This window comes from Anguilla anguilla, chromosome 6 (genome assembly GCF_013347855.1).
Source record: "Anguilla anguilla isolate fAngAng1 chromosome 6, fAngAng1.pri, whole genome shotgun sequence".
NCBI classification, from domain to species: Eukaryota; Metazoa; Chordata; class Actinopteri; order Anguilliformes; family Anguillidae; genus Anguilla; species Anguilla anguilla.
The window spans coordinates 20410322-20425865 of NC_049206.1; the positions used below are offsets into that span (position 1 = coordinate 20410322).

The 15544-nt window shown below is 43.3% G+C and overlaps 1 protein-coding gene across 1 annotated transcript in view; it reads left to right on the forward strand.

Moving 5' to 3' along the window:
- Positions 1-9675: 9675 nt before the first annotated feature.
- The window catches only part of ppp2r3a (protein phosphatase 2, regulatory subunit B'', alpha), a 77945-nt gene continuing 72076 nt past the window's right edge, over positions 9676-15544 (forward strand). Inside the window, exon 1 of the mRNA XM_035423775.1 lies at positions 9676-9863. The gene's annotated coding sequence lies outside the window, so the exon portion shown is untranslated. The remainder of the gene's footprint in view (positions 9864-15544) is intronic.

Genomic DNA, 15544 nt, shown 5'->3' on the forward strand with positions numbered 1-15544 from the left:
AAGGGAGGTGCTGGGGGGGGGAGGATACAGAGCAGGCAGGAGCTCCAACAACATTCAATAATTCAAATCATTCTAATTAGGTTGCCATTGAGGATATAATCCCACGGGAGAAGGAACAGCCTAGAAATGATGTGGTTTTCTCTTTCACTTTTAAATTATTCTCACTGTATTATTGCTACTGTAGAGTGCAGAGTATGCTACAGAAGGAGTATGATGACTACAGGGTTAATGTTATCTAAGCATGTCTCTTAAGTGTCTTTCCTGTCCATCCATTGTGGTTTACTTTTGTTGCTTTTTTAATGCTCTTCACTTATGCTCATATGTCCCATAATCAGTCCAGAGTTTGCATCCATTTTTCTCTCCAGGCTGAGCAACCACTACCACAGACAGGGCAGCCACCACAGGCAGGGCAACCACCACATGCAGATATAGTCACCTTTTTGGAGGTCAGACACGCTTCCCTGATCTGGAGGGACAGGAGCTCTGCATTTAAACTATGACCCTCCCCTCACAAAGGAGTCTGTGTGTAGCCGCCAGCAGCCGTAACTCTGTGCACCGCCCTCAGAAACAGGGGAGGTGGGGAAGCTTCCTTTGACCTGTGACCTCAGTCTGCTTCCTTCAAAAGCCGACCTTTCACTTCCTCCCTCTCTGCCAGCTACCACCCCACCACCTTCCTTCACAAACCCCTCCCCCTCACAACACCGGGATTGGCCCTTCTAGGATTTAATTGGCTCCAGACATTTGACTGTTTTTTTTCCCTCAGCAGGGGGAAAACGCCCAGACGTCCCGAAGTCTCTCACCCTCCTTCAGGAGGATGGCTTTAAAAGGGCCTCATTTTCCCGCCTTCCTGCTGCCAGGGGAGTCCAGGCAGACCGTCCAGGCAGCTGTTGATGGGGACAGAGTAACTCTGTGAATAAAACAAGGGGGGGGGGGGGACATGAGAGCCCCCACCTCAGAAAAAGTAAACAAGGACAACGGGACAGGGGAGACCTACAATCCCAGGCTCAGTTATTCACTGTGAACAATGTTGAGCTACACTATGCCGCTAGCATGAAGCAGCAGATACTGCCCTTGTCCCTTGTGCGTGCCGCAACTATAGCATGGCTCACATGCTGGTGCAGCATAAATCATTTCTCAGGATTTGCTGTTCTCACCTCTCAGAACAGTGTTTTGATTCATTGGAGTTTTGAAGGTTAGGGGGTAAACTAGTGAAATCTGATATACAACACAGCCACAATGCAATGTATAAAATCTTTTGTGTTTAAATGGCATCAGGAGCTGCCCTAAAACATTACCAGCAGTCTGCCACACAAGAACTACGTAATAAATATATAACCAGAAAAATGTATCAATATTTGAAAATGGGAAAGTATTTTGCTGCATTTTTAGACTATACACAATGGTGGACATTTGTTGGAAAGCCATGCAAACATTTCCTGAGCTGACCATTCACAATTTTCACATAAATTTGCTGTATACTTCCCATCTTGAGGGTTAAACTTTTTTTAAACAGTACCTGTGATCAGCCATTTTGGAGTGTGTCACAGGACATGAACTGAAAGTTACTCTGAACTACTCTGAATTTCAACTACATTTTCTAGGCTCTCCCAAGGAAAGTATGGCTCACTGTAAATCAAGTGCTGTGGCATGAGACAGAAAATTCAATGAAAATTCAACCCTTCATGGGTTCTCATGAAGGCCTTTCTTGCCCACTTTCTGCGTGTTGCAAATATGGATTGTAGGCAATGATCCTGCAATAGACTGATATCCTTTCGAGGAAGTGTTAGTGCATGTCAATCTGCTTCAGACCACAGAAGGTTAAGAGAAGTTTAATTTCTGCGGGCTATTTATACACAGACCGAATAGCCATAGATATTTGGTTCTATTGTACTCCCATGGGGTTAATAAAATATACACTGGCTAATGGCATTCTAAACATTCATTTGGAGATTCTACATGGTAGTTCATTGTACGATCCTTGATTTACCCACAGGCTGTTACTAGTCATTTTGCCATAACTATAACTGGACACGTTCATATTAATGGTGCTTCTGCAGCTGTGATAACAAATGAGGAATTACCTTGTCTGTCAGAGATCACTTTCCCAATTTCATTTGACATCATGTTACACCTGAGGCCAAAGAAACCTACTGACATTGCTTTAACTTAAGCAAATTATTCTCATTTCAGTCCTTTGGCTGCCTCTGAGCTCACCTTTGAAGGGATTGGAAATATCCCCAGTCGGTTCCACCTGCCGATATATTCTGGATTGATCTTTCTTTTCTGGGGGTCTTCCTCTCTGATGAATGAGAAGTATTACATTCTGTGGCTTACTGTCTGGGGTAATGCATGTTTTTAAAGTATTCATTTGCTTGAACATGCTTAGATTAAAATTAGAATGGAAATTCTAGAATTAGTAACCAGAGTGTAGAGGTCTGGCTGTAATGTATGATGAACTTAAAAGCATATGATTGAACAGTTTTAGTCACTAAATACACTAGCCAGTGAAGAGAAATGAGAAGAGGAGTAACATGGCTGAGCCTGGGGAGGCTGTAGATCAGGTGAGCAGCAGATTTCTGGATAAGCTGTATAAGTCTGCTGGCTGGGGTAGGGAGATGAGTGAATAGGGAGTTGCATTAGTCCAGACAGGAGATGATCAGTGCATGGACCAAGAGCTGTTTTGAACATGTGGTGAGCAAGGGTTGCATTATCTGGATGATGAACAGACTCTCCAGTTGTTATACATTGTACATGGTATTTACACAGTTTGCTTAAACTGAAGATCTGAAGCTCAAGTGCCAAGAGTATAGGAGTAGCTCACAAGGCAATCTTCTGCTCTATAATGCTACATAATATGCTGGTTCTATGGAGACCAAGTAGTGCAGGGGTCCTCAACCCTGGTCCCAGAGAACGATAGGGTCTGCTGATTTTTGCTTTCACCTGGCAACCAATTCAGACCCAAGAATCCAGGCAAGTTAACTGTCTAATCAGATTTTGATCCTGAACAGTCATTTATAATCTTAATAATATGGTTCCGGACTTGTCATAAAATATCCCACTACAAAATTGAATCGAATAAGTCAAAGTGGCAGAGTAATTATTTGTTTAAGAAAATCTGTTCAGGTCTAGTTTTGACTGCTGTGGTTCAGCAAAAAGGAAGGAAACTCAAGCAGTGATCTGCAGCTGGGGCTTAATGTGGGCAGGATCCTAAACCCACATCTCTCAAAAGAAGAAATTCAAAGACAAACAACCTAGGCCTCCTGAATAATATGTCCTGACCCCGCTGAGAAAGGCACTGTGCAAGTGCCAAGTCAGGGAAAGCTTGCTTGAAGTCTATGCAGGAATCTGGCTGAGAACCCAATCAGGGTTGGCCATGGCAGCCAGCGGAACTTCTCACAATAACCGTCATTAGGTACAGAGTGGCCTGGTCCCCTTCCGTAATTAGGATTCCCACCCGCCAGATGGAGAAATCTAACTTTGCCTCAGTTAACTGAGAGGAAATTAGCCCATAAAGCAGCTGGGTGGGGGGGGGGGGGGCAGACCTGCCCCGGGAATGACCTGTCAGGGGCTTTACAGTAACTGGGTCTGGCAGATTATGAACACACAGGGTTCAAACACAGAGGTGTTGTCGGAGGTGTCCAGATTAAAGAAAGTTTCGCTCCTCAGAAATTGTCAGATTGGAGGTGGGGGTGAGATATCACTGCCAAACCCACCCAGTTCAAAAACAGGGCTAGTCCCAAAAAAGGATAATAGTGTCTGGCTGAGACTAGGTGAGCATATTAATTCTGGTTTTGAAAACGTCCAGGTTCCACTATTTGGCAAGACCTCATGAATAGACATCTAGAGAGGGACTCCCCTCCTAACCAGGGTTGGTGACAATACCATTTAAATTAAATCGCTTCTGGCAATGACTCAGTGAACCGATAAAAGTCCATAATATTCTCTGAGGATTTCTCAATTACTGACTTGAGTTGCAATTGATTTCCTGAATAGACTGAACTGAAATGGAATGGACCCAAACTCAAATGATCCTGTCATCAGGTTTTTTTGGTGCTCAGCGGCACTCTGTCTGCTATTCACGTTGTGACACAAAGACACGCTTCCAGTGCAGGAAGTCACCTGACACCCCGGCATTTGGTAGTGTGATGTGTTAATTTGGTCCGCTGCTACTGTAGCTGGGACAGAGCCATGTTTTTGCTGCTGCCTATGATGACAGAAACACAGGAGTCTTGCTCGTATTAGGATGATTCAAAGAGATAATTTGAAAGACAATGAATTTTGACTCGGTGATACACTTATAGAACACACTACTGTCCTCCCTTAAAATCACCTCCTCACAGTTTCAAGCTCTGGAGGCTGTGACATTGGCGGCCTTGCTTTAGCTTACTCGCTGCGTGTTATTGTTGGCGTATTTTTAGCTGTTGTGTCGGGTCAGTCGCAGTTGGGGGGGGGGAGGCTTTGCTAATGCTGAGGCTTTGCCCCAGACACTGGGGTGGGTGAGTGGGTAGGCACATAGCTGTGGGGCAGACTGGCGGAGGAGTCCAATCCGTCCATCCATCCTGGTAGGAGAGGTGCTGAGGGACACAAGCTCCAGCTCCGTCAACACAGAGGGTCAAGTGTCAGCCACAGCTGGGATATGATCCACCCCCATACAGGTCACGTGTGCAGGTGGTGGGGGTGACTTTTGGGGAGGGTGGTCTCACTCAATACCAATGATTGTGAGAGGATGTACGGCCAACTCAACCAAACCCATGCTAAACATAGAACCAAAATATGCTCACCTTTGCAGGTATCTGCTTACCTATGGGCTGGTCCTCTATCTCCACGCCCTTCTTCAGGTTGAGGGAGACAAAAAATAAATCATTAAAAGCTGAAGACAATCGAAAGCTGAATGTATCAGTAGTTAACCAAACCAATATACATTTAAGACATGTTTATGCTTGGAAATTTATTTTAAACACTAACAGCAGCCACTATTGAAAGCAAACACAGGAGAATAATAAATATATACTACATTATGTACCAACAAATTCAGTTGCATATATTGAAGACATAAAGACTTGGCAAAGCCAAGGAACTGCTTTCACTGGGCTTTCCTTTTTGAGAGAACTGCCCTTTTGACCCTTTAACATGAATCAATTTTAAATAAAAGGACTGCTGAAAAGCGTGTATATTTTATTTCCTCTGCATAGCTTTGGATGCGAGTGAAATGTAATAACAATCTGATAGCAGGAACAATGGGAATGAGGTCAGTGGGAAATGCAGAGGTTCGCCAGCTGTCTGCCAGTGGCTCCCTCTCATGGTCTCTGAGGAGGGATTGCTCTGTCGTCGTGGGGAACAAACAGCATAATGCCATTGGGCCTCTGGATTATAATTCAGCCACACTGCAGCCACAGCCTCAGAGGCAGCACTGCACATGATTGTGGATTGCTGTAGTCCCAGAGGGGGAGATTTACAGCACTGATATGGAAAACACTAAAACAGTAAAACAAAATTACTAATACACAAACAGTAGTATACACGCATGCATACACATACATAAACAGAGAAACATGTACACAAGCACACACACACTCACGCATGCACACACCACACACACACACACACAGAAACACTAACACACATGCAGAAACACAGAAAGACTAACACAGTAATGTCACAGAAACAAAACAACGAACACGGTATTACAGACACACTGACATAAATACTAGCACATTAATCATGCTGAAACACACACGAGCACCGGCACACCAAACAAACAACACGCATTTTAGGACGTAATCCAAATGCGCGGGCAGAGCCGAAAGCGCACAAAGGCTGTTTGCTGATTCATAACTAATTCAAATCAACAAACTAAAAGCCCGCAAAGAGAGAACAGATTGAGAAATTATTAGCACCAATGACTTTATCCCATTAATTGCTTTTCGCAGTGATGTGCAGTCTGTTTTGCCCAAAGCGCCCATTTGTCTGCTTTATTGCTTTCTGGCTGTGCCCAGTGCAGAACTGTGTGATGCCTTTAGGTGTTTGTGCAATAATGACCTGTACCATGTGTGCTAATGGCTTCCACTGTTTCTCCGTTTCACATCATAGAATGCATTTAAGCGCTGTTCCCATTGACCAGTACCCCCCATTGAGAGAAGGCTCTGCTTAAATGTGAAACCTGAAAAGCATATATCCAGCATCAAGCTTAGTGTAAAAAGAACCTAAATGTGATAACACTGTACATTGAATATTGTGTTTTTGTTGAATATAGATTCATATCTTTATTTCAAATCCTTATTTCACAATATGGGAATAAAGGTAGTACCATTGTCAAAATTTTTATGTGAACAAATTTTCATTCCGAATTATTCTGTTCTTTTTTTTAGGAATCTTAGGAATGTACCTTTCACAAAGACATGGCTCACAAGAGGAAGTTAGTGAGCAACAAGCACAGACAGACTGCAGGTCAGCAACTGTGCTTGAGTGGATTAGACTAGACTGAAGATGAGGGTGCTTCCCTGCAGTTTGCCCACAGTACGCTCTTTGTAGCTTTAGCCCTCTGCGCAATTTGACCACAGCGTGCTTTGTACTTAAACTCGGAATAAGAAACATAAGCACATTTTATTTACATTTTTGGTTTCTGACACTGTTTTGTAAAGACAGAGCTTGGTGGTACTTTCTGCAGAGTTGTACTGGCCGGCTAGCAGACTGAAAGTTAAACATATTTCTTATTTGTCATGTGACACCTCTTGTGTCCACTGCTGTCATCACAACAGTTACATTTATCTTGTGGTTGTGGGTGTATCCTGGCAACAGGCCCAGCATTGTATCGATTACGTTGTCCACAATGATGACGCTTCAGAAAATGGCCTAAACGGACTAACGGTATCGAATGATCAAATGTTTAGCGAAGGCGTTGCAAGGACTTCTCCCTGTTCCCCATCACAATGTTTTTGCTGTCTGCACTTGTTTAGCTGTTGTAGACATCATCTGGCAAGCCATGCAAAATGTAAAAGGAGAAAAAAAAACTTTTGAGTGGCGAAAGCTGTTCTTCTGAGGCCTGCTCAGTGATGTTTGGTTAAATGTGGTTTAATAGAAATTCAACTTATTAGAGGCTTTCTGCCTGTTTTCACTCAACCCGTCAGCCCCTTCCCCCACCTCAAACTACAGACTTCATTGAATCACAGTCAAAGCTTTTCCCCCATTTCTTCCTCCAGGGTTTGCTTACCAATTACTCCATGCTTACATTTGTGTCCAGGAAAGAGAGCAGCTGAGGTACCTGCTCGTCTTTGCAACAAGGAAATCCAGAGTCCAGTGGTGTGTAACTTGGAGGCTGGTATGTACTAATGCAGCAGACACTCGAGGAACCCTAGCTGATTTAAGCCTGTTCTACCCTGCTGGGAGGAATGGGTGTCTCTGTTCCAGACTCACAGTTATATTCCGCAAATGAGTACCCTATTTGCTTTCAGGTTATAGATGGTGTGCAAGGATAGAGGGCATGTTAGGTTCATATGAAATTACAGTGCAGAGTTTTGTTAAGTTTCAGGGTTTTTTTTTGTGCTTTCACCAAATGTCTTTGGTAAAAAAAGTAATCCCTTTAGATATACAAAGCATTAAAGCCAAGCTCATTAGCACATACTCCCTGCTACTTTAATACGTATTGCAGGGTGCTTTTACGGAACTGGGCACTCTTTTATTTCAGTAGAAGGATTTTTTTTTGTTTAAAATCGAAAGTCAGTTTCATAAAAAATATATATATAGCCTTGCAGGTCGGGGACTGCTGAGCAGCTCTAAATATATCTTTTAAGGATCCTTTTCAGATACAATTGTGATAAGATGAAAAAGCCTTTGGAAAGGCATTTAATGGAAAAGGTCTGTACTGTTATTGTTATGCATTAGTGGCCAGTTGGTATTATTCATTCCTATGGCAACACTATAATAGTTACTCACTTGATGACATGTCACAGGAACCTAGTCCAGGCCTACACCACAAAGCTTACTATAGCAAGAAACTCAGAAAATCTCAATACAACAGAAGAAAGCACGGTGTGCATGCCTTTGGTTGTCCTGTGAAATGGATATCACCACACTAATGCAATATAATCAAAAATGTGCAAATTGTAAGATTTTAGTTCTCCCGAGTGGCTCATTTGGGTAAAGTCACTCATTGTTAGTGCAGACTGAGTCCTAAGCCCTATTGCTGGTTTGGAGTGGCAGTGCCAGTGACAGAATTCATCAGCATTCATTGCAGCAACCTCTTCTATCAATTTGAGAAAGAGTTCCTCTCCAAAGCAGCCATGTCATGTCGGTATTTCTTATCATACCACAGTTGGCGTGTTGGGACAGAGGAAGACACTTTGTGTGCAGCTAAACAGGCAGACTGGCGAGTGTGTGACTGAGCACCGGGGTTGCTGGTGCATGACGAGACGTTGTGCTCCTGGCGTACTAAAACCCTCCCATGCCAGTGTGATGAGAGAGCCAGTTGCACATCTCCCTGCAAGGCTGCTGGCCACAGTCGGCACTGGCACAGATTAGGTACCAAGCTGAGGGGCCCATCCATGCACTACACTAGAACACTGCTTTAACACGATGAACCACCCAGCAGCCCCCATTTCAAATGCGTGTTGTTCTTTTTAATCCTTCCCCTGTAATAAAAGAATGCCCAGTTCTGGAAAACAAACACACTGTAAGAGCTATTATGGTAAGAGTGAGAATGTGCAAGAGAGCTTGGCTATATTGCGTGGAATATTTGGAGCCATTCAATTATTTACCAAACTAAGGTAGAGAAGAAAAAAACTAAAGAAAACCTGAGATTTAGCAAAATCGTATTCTGTAATTACATACATTACAAGGCCAAAAGTATATGGACACCCCTTCTAATTAGTGGGTTTGGCTACTTCAGCCACACTAATTTTCTAACAGGTGCATAAAATCAAAAAAACAGCCATACAATCTCCACAGACAAACATTGGCAGTAGAATGGGTCATTCTGAAGAGCTCAGTGACTTTCAACGTGGCATTGTCAACGGCGAGCCAGGCCTTACCACCCAACATTAGTGCCCAACCTCACTAATGCTCTTGTGGCTGAATGGAAGCACATCCCTGGTGCTATGTTCCAAAATCTAGTGGCAAACCTTCCCAGAAGAACAGAGACTGTTTTAGCAGCAAAAGGGCGACCAACTCCATATTAATGCCCATGGTTTTGGAATGAGATGTTCAACAAGCACATATGGGTGTGATGTTCAGGTGTCCACATACTTTTGGCCATGTTGTGTATAAACCTTGCATAATTTTGAGCACGGTCGGTAACCTGAAAGTAAACAGGGCACTCACAGCACCCTGTCAGTAATCATTAATATTAAAAGTGTCATAAAGTACTTGAGAGAGCATGCAATTATTTACATTTGAGAGTTGATTAATTAGATATATAATTTTCACTGGATTTACCAACAATGCGATGCAAAATTTTATTCTATTTTGGCACAGAGTGCCAGAAGTGCTCCGTAAGTCATGGCCCTGGGTGCTCATATAATAAAAGGCCAGTTTCACCTTAACCTTAGGAGCAGAACATTGTGCAGATTATTGAGTGACTGTGTAGCTGCAGTCATGTGCTAAATGTCACTCTAGAAATTCCCGCCCCAATTTGGCTGTCAGGAGCTCCCCTGCAGGCCCCCGTTCGCTGTTCTTGTTCTCCACGAGCTGTCAGCACAGCACAGGAAAGCGTACTCGCGGTAGAGGCGTTCCTACTCTGGAGCTCCCAAAATACGGAGAACTTCCCACATGCTATCATTTGACAGTCTCCCCGAAGAGTGAAGGTTTCACTCGTGGATTTCTGTCAACATCGGTTCGTCTATGACAAGAGTGGAATCTAAGAAGAAAGGGTACGTAAATGGGTTTATTTGTGTAATACCCGGGCTTTCCCACTCTCCGTATTTACGGTTTCTCTTTCTGGCTCGTATAAATGAAGTTGGTATAATCCGGAGAGTTGCACTGAGTTTGTAGTGCTAGCAAGGTGTACCCTATTCGATTTTTTTCGAACTTTCAATACTGTGTGCAGTTGAGAATTGATGTTGCCTACTTAAATTTGCAGTAACATGTGGTGGTAGTGTAAAATGCTTAAATGTAGGCTACGCAGTTTATGCTATTGTACGTTGACTGCATACAAAACAAACGCGGTGTTTATAAAATCAGTGCGTGGCTAAGATGAAAGTAAATCACCGTACTGGCCGGGTTGTATTGACGCGTCAGTGACTTCATTTGCATTTTGTTGTTGAGAATTGATTCTCTTCAAAATATCTAGTTAGCTGCAAATATAGTGTTCAAAGCTATACGCTCCTAATAACCGCTCTGAATTTCGGACCAGACTGTTTGAGCGTGGTTAAAACTGACTCGCGCATTTTGTAAGCAACTTGTCGTATCCCAATGAGCAAAAGCCGGAATCTATACGTCCAGAGGGCTGGAAATCTAGACTGAGCGATGTTTTCGCACAAACAGACTATGCTAAACCCAATATAGCTCAGGTTTTACCTGTATGTAGCCTGACTACGTCCCAGTCGGCTTGGAAACTTTCACTTTTCAACGAAATGTTGCCGGTTTTTTACCTGAACACCTAGATGGCGTTTCACCGACTTTTCACCACAAAATGTTCACTGGGATGTAGTATAATACAGATAAAACCGGATTTGCTTTTTTCTTAATAAGAACTGTGGTCGTCGTTTAAAAAAAGGGTCTAAATCCGCTACCAGTGAGCTCAGAGAATATTTGCATGCATATCTCTAACAAACCTGTCAGTACGTTAATTATTTTTATTTATTTATTTATTATGGCGTTTAAGTTTTTTCAGTTTATGGTGTCAAACTCGTGTCTTCCATCGTTTGGGCTCGTTCAAATAACAATTCGCAGTCAATGGCAGAGGCCAAATGGTTTAAATTATCTACGGGAATCCCATGTTATTTCTGTGTTATGAAGTCTACAGTGCGTTTCCTCAGCACAGTAGTTTAGACTCGAAGACTGCTTATTTGTCAAAAAATTGTTACCAAGGTTTTGTCAGCATGGCACTTGTTCATTCCCACTGCATTTCACATATACAAAAATAATCATATGTTTTGTGGATTTTATTTTGTTAGTAATTAGAAGTACTCGGCATAGGATGTTGAACCTCTGGTATCTTTCACTGCTATCTTGACAGACACTGAAGAGCGGAATGGTAACGCGGTTGTTTCCTCTGTAATTAACCCAAAGTAGAACCGGATCTGTGCTGGGAGACCTCGGGGTAACTGCCCATTAGGCGGACAAATCGATTCATTTAAGTCAATCAAAGCTTTTATTGCCTTGTATGCACATCTGTGTATGTGTATCATTCATTCATCTATGTATTTGCAATTAAGTAAATTGATAGGATTGCGGGAAATGCTCCCAGAGTCTCCTCAATTAGCATCCATTCTGCACACCTGCAGCCATTTTCCTTCTGAAAGGAATGATGATGAATTTGTTGTTTTATAAAAACTCTGCGTGCTTTCCCACTTTTCCCGAATTCATAGACCACGCAGCCAGCATCCCTCAGAGCTGTCTGAATGGCTCCCGGGTTGCTGAGAACGAACGTGCCAGCCCTGCATCTTTGACACAGGGAGGCTGGCTTTTAGTGCTTTCTGTGCGCCCGTCAGCTTGTGGGATGCTTGTGCTCTGACACAAAGGCGCATGTCGGTCTTTGTGGGTCTCTTGTTAGCATGTGCTCTGACTGCTAGGCACACTGCCTTGCCACAACTGTTGGTGGCTGTGTACTGTTAATGTTTCCCACCCACCCAGTCCGTCCTTGCCCCCCCCCCAACCCCCACCCACTCCCCCCCCGCCACTAATGTCTGACTGCGAACCCAAGTCCAGTTATTGTCAATATTGCTGATGAAGTCCATCTAAATCAAGATTCTGCTCAACAGTCAATGTTCAATGAGAGATATCAGTGGCAAGTTTTGATGCAAAGCTTTGAACAGGGTATTTTAGCAGCATTGTACACTCCATTCTTGGACAGTGAGCAAGGTGTCTGACAGGGTGCATTTGTGGAAAGTGAGAAGGTGTTGCTCATCGGTAAAGGATGAACACAGCCCCAGGGTGGGGCTTGAGAAGGAAGAATTTCCCAGAACTGTGATTCTCCAGAGGGCTCACTTATTTTACAAAGTAGAAACTCCATAGCTATCATTGTTTTATTTTTGATGCCAAACACACACACCCACGCCAAACACACACACAGAGAAACAATCTGATCAGTCTCTGTGGACTCTGTAAAGTAGATTTTCTGTTTATATGGAGAAGTCTCTTCTACTGTGCTTGATTTAGACAAGCAGACTCTTCGCCTTGTAATTACTGTATTTACTCATATAAGCCTACACAGGCTATTTCTGTATTTACTACTCACATTATGTTCTTTGTTCATCATGGGAACTCTTGTGAAGCACTGCATTTAAACTGCAGGGGAAGAGCAAACACTATATAAAACTTGGCTTCATGTCAACCAAGCAGGATCCTGGAATGTTAAGCTTGCATTTTGTTGCTTTTGTGGAGTGTATAACAGCCTGCATTAGGTATACTTACAGTATGTTTTGGTGTGATGCAATTATTTTCAGGCCTTTGGTCATATCCATTTTATGGCTTAGAGACATTAGCCTCTCTTTAGAAATGCATTCATTTAATTTACAAAAGTTCAGAGAGTAAATCTCTTTGACTGCAGTGTCATGGACAGCTGGTATATGGATGGATACAATCATCCACCAGTACTTACTGTAGGTGCACTTGGGCAAAATGCCACAGGACATTTCACCAAAGGGCTGATGGGAGATGGAGTCTGGAGCTTGTTAAATGCACTTCCAAACCACAAGTTTCAGAATAGCACAACTGTAAAAAAGGCTAATGCTGCAGATCTGTTTGACATCTTATATTTGGTTCTCAGTGTCTACAGTAGACCTTTTTTGACACAAAATAACAAAAGCAAATATAAAATCCAAAGAAAAACAATAGGGTCCCAGCACTTTGTGCTTGGACCCCTAAATATGAATATAGCAGACAGTCTTCAAATTGACAACCATCATGATATTAGGAACAAATGAGCATTACATGTGAGTGCATTAATAGAAATGATGTTTGAGGGAAAAAGATGCTAAAATCATGCAATCACAGATTTATGGCCTGAATGATTTAGTGACTGTGGTAAGATCTTGGCAGAATGTTTTCTCCCTTATCTGTGTTTATTAGCCTAATTGGATCATGGATCGCGATTTGTAAAATCTTATTAAAATTTGAAGGTGTGCCCTACCCTGGAGAGTGTCAAGTCAGAGGATAGTACCACAGATTATGTTCCAAATAGAAAAATAACAGAGCTTTAAAAAAAGAAGAAAAAAAACCTCAAAAACTTAAATGATGTTCGATAATATCCTTCTGCTATTGCTAGCATCATTTGGAGCCCCCATTGTGACACATCATTTGGATATAGATCAGCATTTTATACACTTTTAAATCTTAATTGGAGGTTGGCTTCTGGAATGAATTTGACAAGTGCAGGTTCTGTCGAAGCATAAACTTAAAACACATTTGACTTTTTTACGTCGCAAAGTACTAAGAGTCTTTGCCGGTCAATTCTTTTATAAAGTGAATCTGCAGGGCTTTGGAGAATTTCTTTGTACGGTTCCAGATTCGTCCAGTTTTCCCCATCTCAGAATGTCTGCCTTTCCACAGAGAGATTGATTACCGATGCAGCGGCACAGATCTGGCGGTAGAGCTGAAGACGTACCCCCAGGCTGGCGTAAGAGAGACACGGATCTGTCGATAACATCTCTTCTCAGCCCGTGACTGGATTTGTGTCTGTTTTTTTTTTTGATGAGTCGCCTGGGCAGTTTGCCATTTGTTTGGCTCTGGCCTCTTCACCCCCATTCAGGGCTGAGTTCTCAGGTGAACAAGGCCCACGAACTGCAGCGTTTTTCACTGTGAATGATCGAGACACTGAGGTAAGCGTGAGGGTGAACGGTGTGTGCCATATGGACAAAAAAAAAATAGTGGAACTGATTACTCGGAAAGTCTTCTTAGAGTTTGGGCTTTACCACCGGGGCTTGAATTTGCAATTTCAATTGTGCGGCTTGAAGGAAGCACGCCGGTTTTCTTTACTTTGAAGACCATAAAAATGGGGTCAAAGGTTATATGGGGTCAAAGGTCAAAGGAGGATGTCAAGGTGGGGCTGTAACGTGGTTCTCGCCCAGATACAGAAATAGTGGGAGCCAGTTCTTTAGGTTTTTTTGTCCTCCATCGTGCAGCAAAAACAGCTGCCTGTGCTCAAGTCGATCCGCCTTCTTTGTGTCCTCCTCCTGAGTCAGTGTGTGTGGTAGTGTCTGCGAATCACCAGGGCTCACAAGGTGGGGAGGGGTCAGAGGTCACTGCAGTTTTCTCCCGGTGCTCGTGGGGAGTGCAGAACGGCCATTCATATGGCTCCCAGAGGAAATGAGCGAGTAGAAGCCTCCCCGCATTCCCCTCAAATAGGGTGTGTCCGAGGAGACCTATTTTTCCGCCTCTTGACATTTTTACTGTCACTAGTCGTTTGTCACTCCTCGTTTTTCATCTACTCCCCCAAGAAGCCTCCACCAGGATTTCTATGTTGTCAAATTGGTGTTTTTTTCTCATTTTGGGTGGATCATACATAAAAATGTACTGCATATGTATTGGGGCCTCAGGATCAGGCACGGTGGAGTCCTTATTAGAAGCAGGCAGCCTTGTGAGCTGTGGTGGCTTTTTAAGGGCCTTGCATGACCACAGGAAAGGAATCGCCTTTCTGGGCACTACCAGGGGGCTGTGGTCTGTAATTCCCTCCCGTTCAAACAAGCTTCCCTAAAATGCGAGCATGGGTCTTGGGGACTCCATGAGCTCTGGTGGGGCAGGCGAGGTAAGACCAGGTCTCGTGGGGGGTGGGGGGAAAGTTAGATGTCAGAGAAAGCTGAGGTCAGGTGACAGTGAATCGAGGTGACTGCAACTTCTTTCTGCACCTTGTGAACTTGCATCTCTGGCACCAACTTAAAAAGTTGATATATATATATATATGTAATACACACAGAGACATATGCACATATATATGTAAAGTATGGCTCCTTGTTGGCAGGGCCAGAGGCACTTTTAGCCTGAGGACATCCATCATTTCACCCCGGACTGAAAGATCTCCCCTGCACTGCCCAAGGCTTTGAATGTGGCAGTGCGCGCTGGTCGAGGTAAATCATAGCTGACAGTGCTCCGAGAGGTCCCTGAAACTGACTGAAATAGGATTTTATGGGGTTAGAATTTTATTTTTAAAAAGGCAACCTGTTAGGGGTGGTGTTCAGAGAAGCCTTTCTGCTCGAAACAGAACCTGTTGCATAATGCTTAGGCTGACTGAACAGAAAATAGTTCTCATACCTAATACTTAAAATATTATGAGCTTTCCTCTCTAGCCATTGCCTTAACCCGTTACCCAGTATTATATTTCCCCCTTTGGCTTGTCGTGATTTATATAGCAGCCGTTTGGTCAGGCTAGTAGCTTTTTATTCCTGCATGGGCA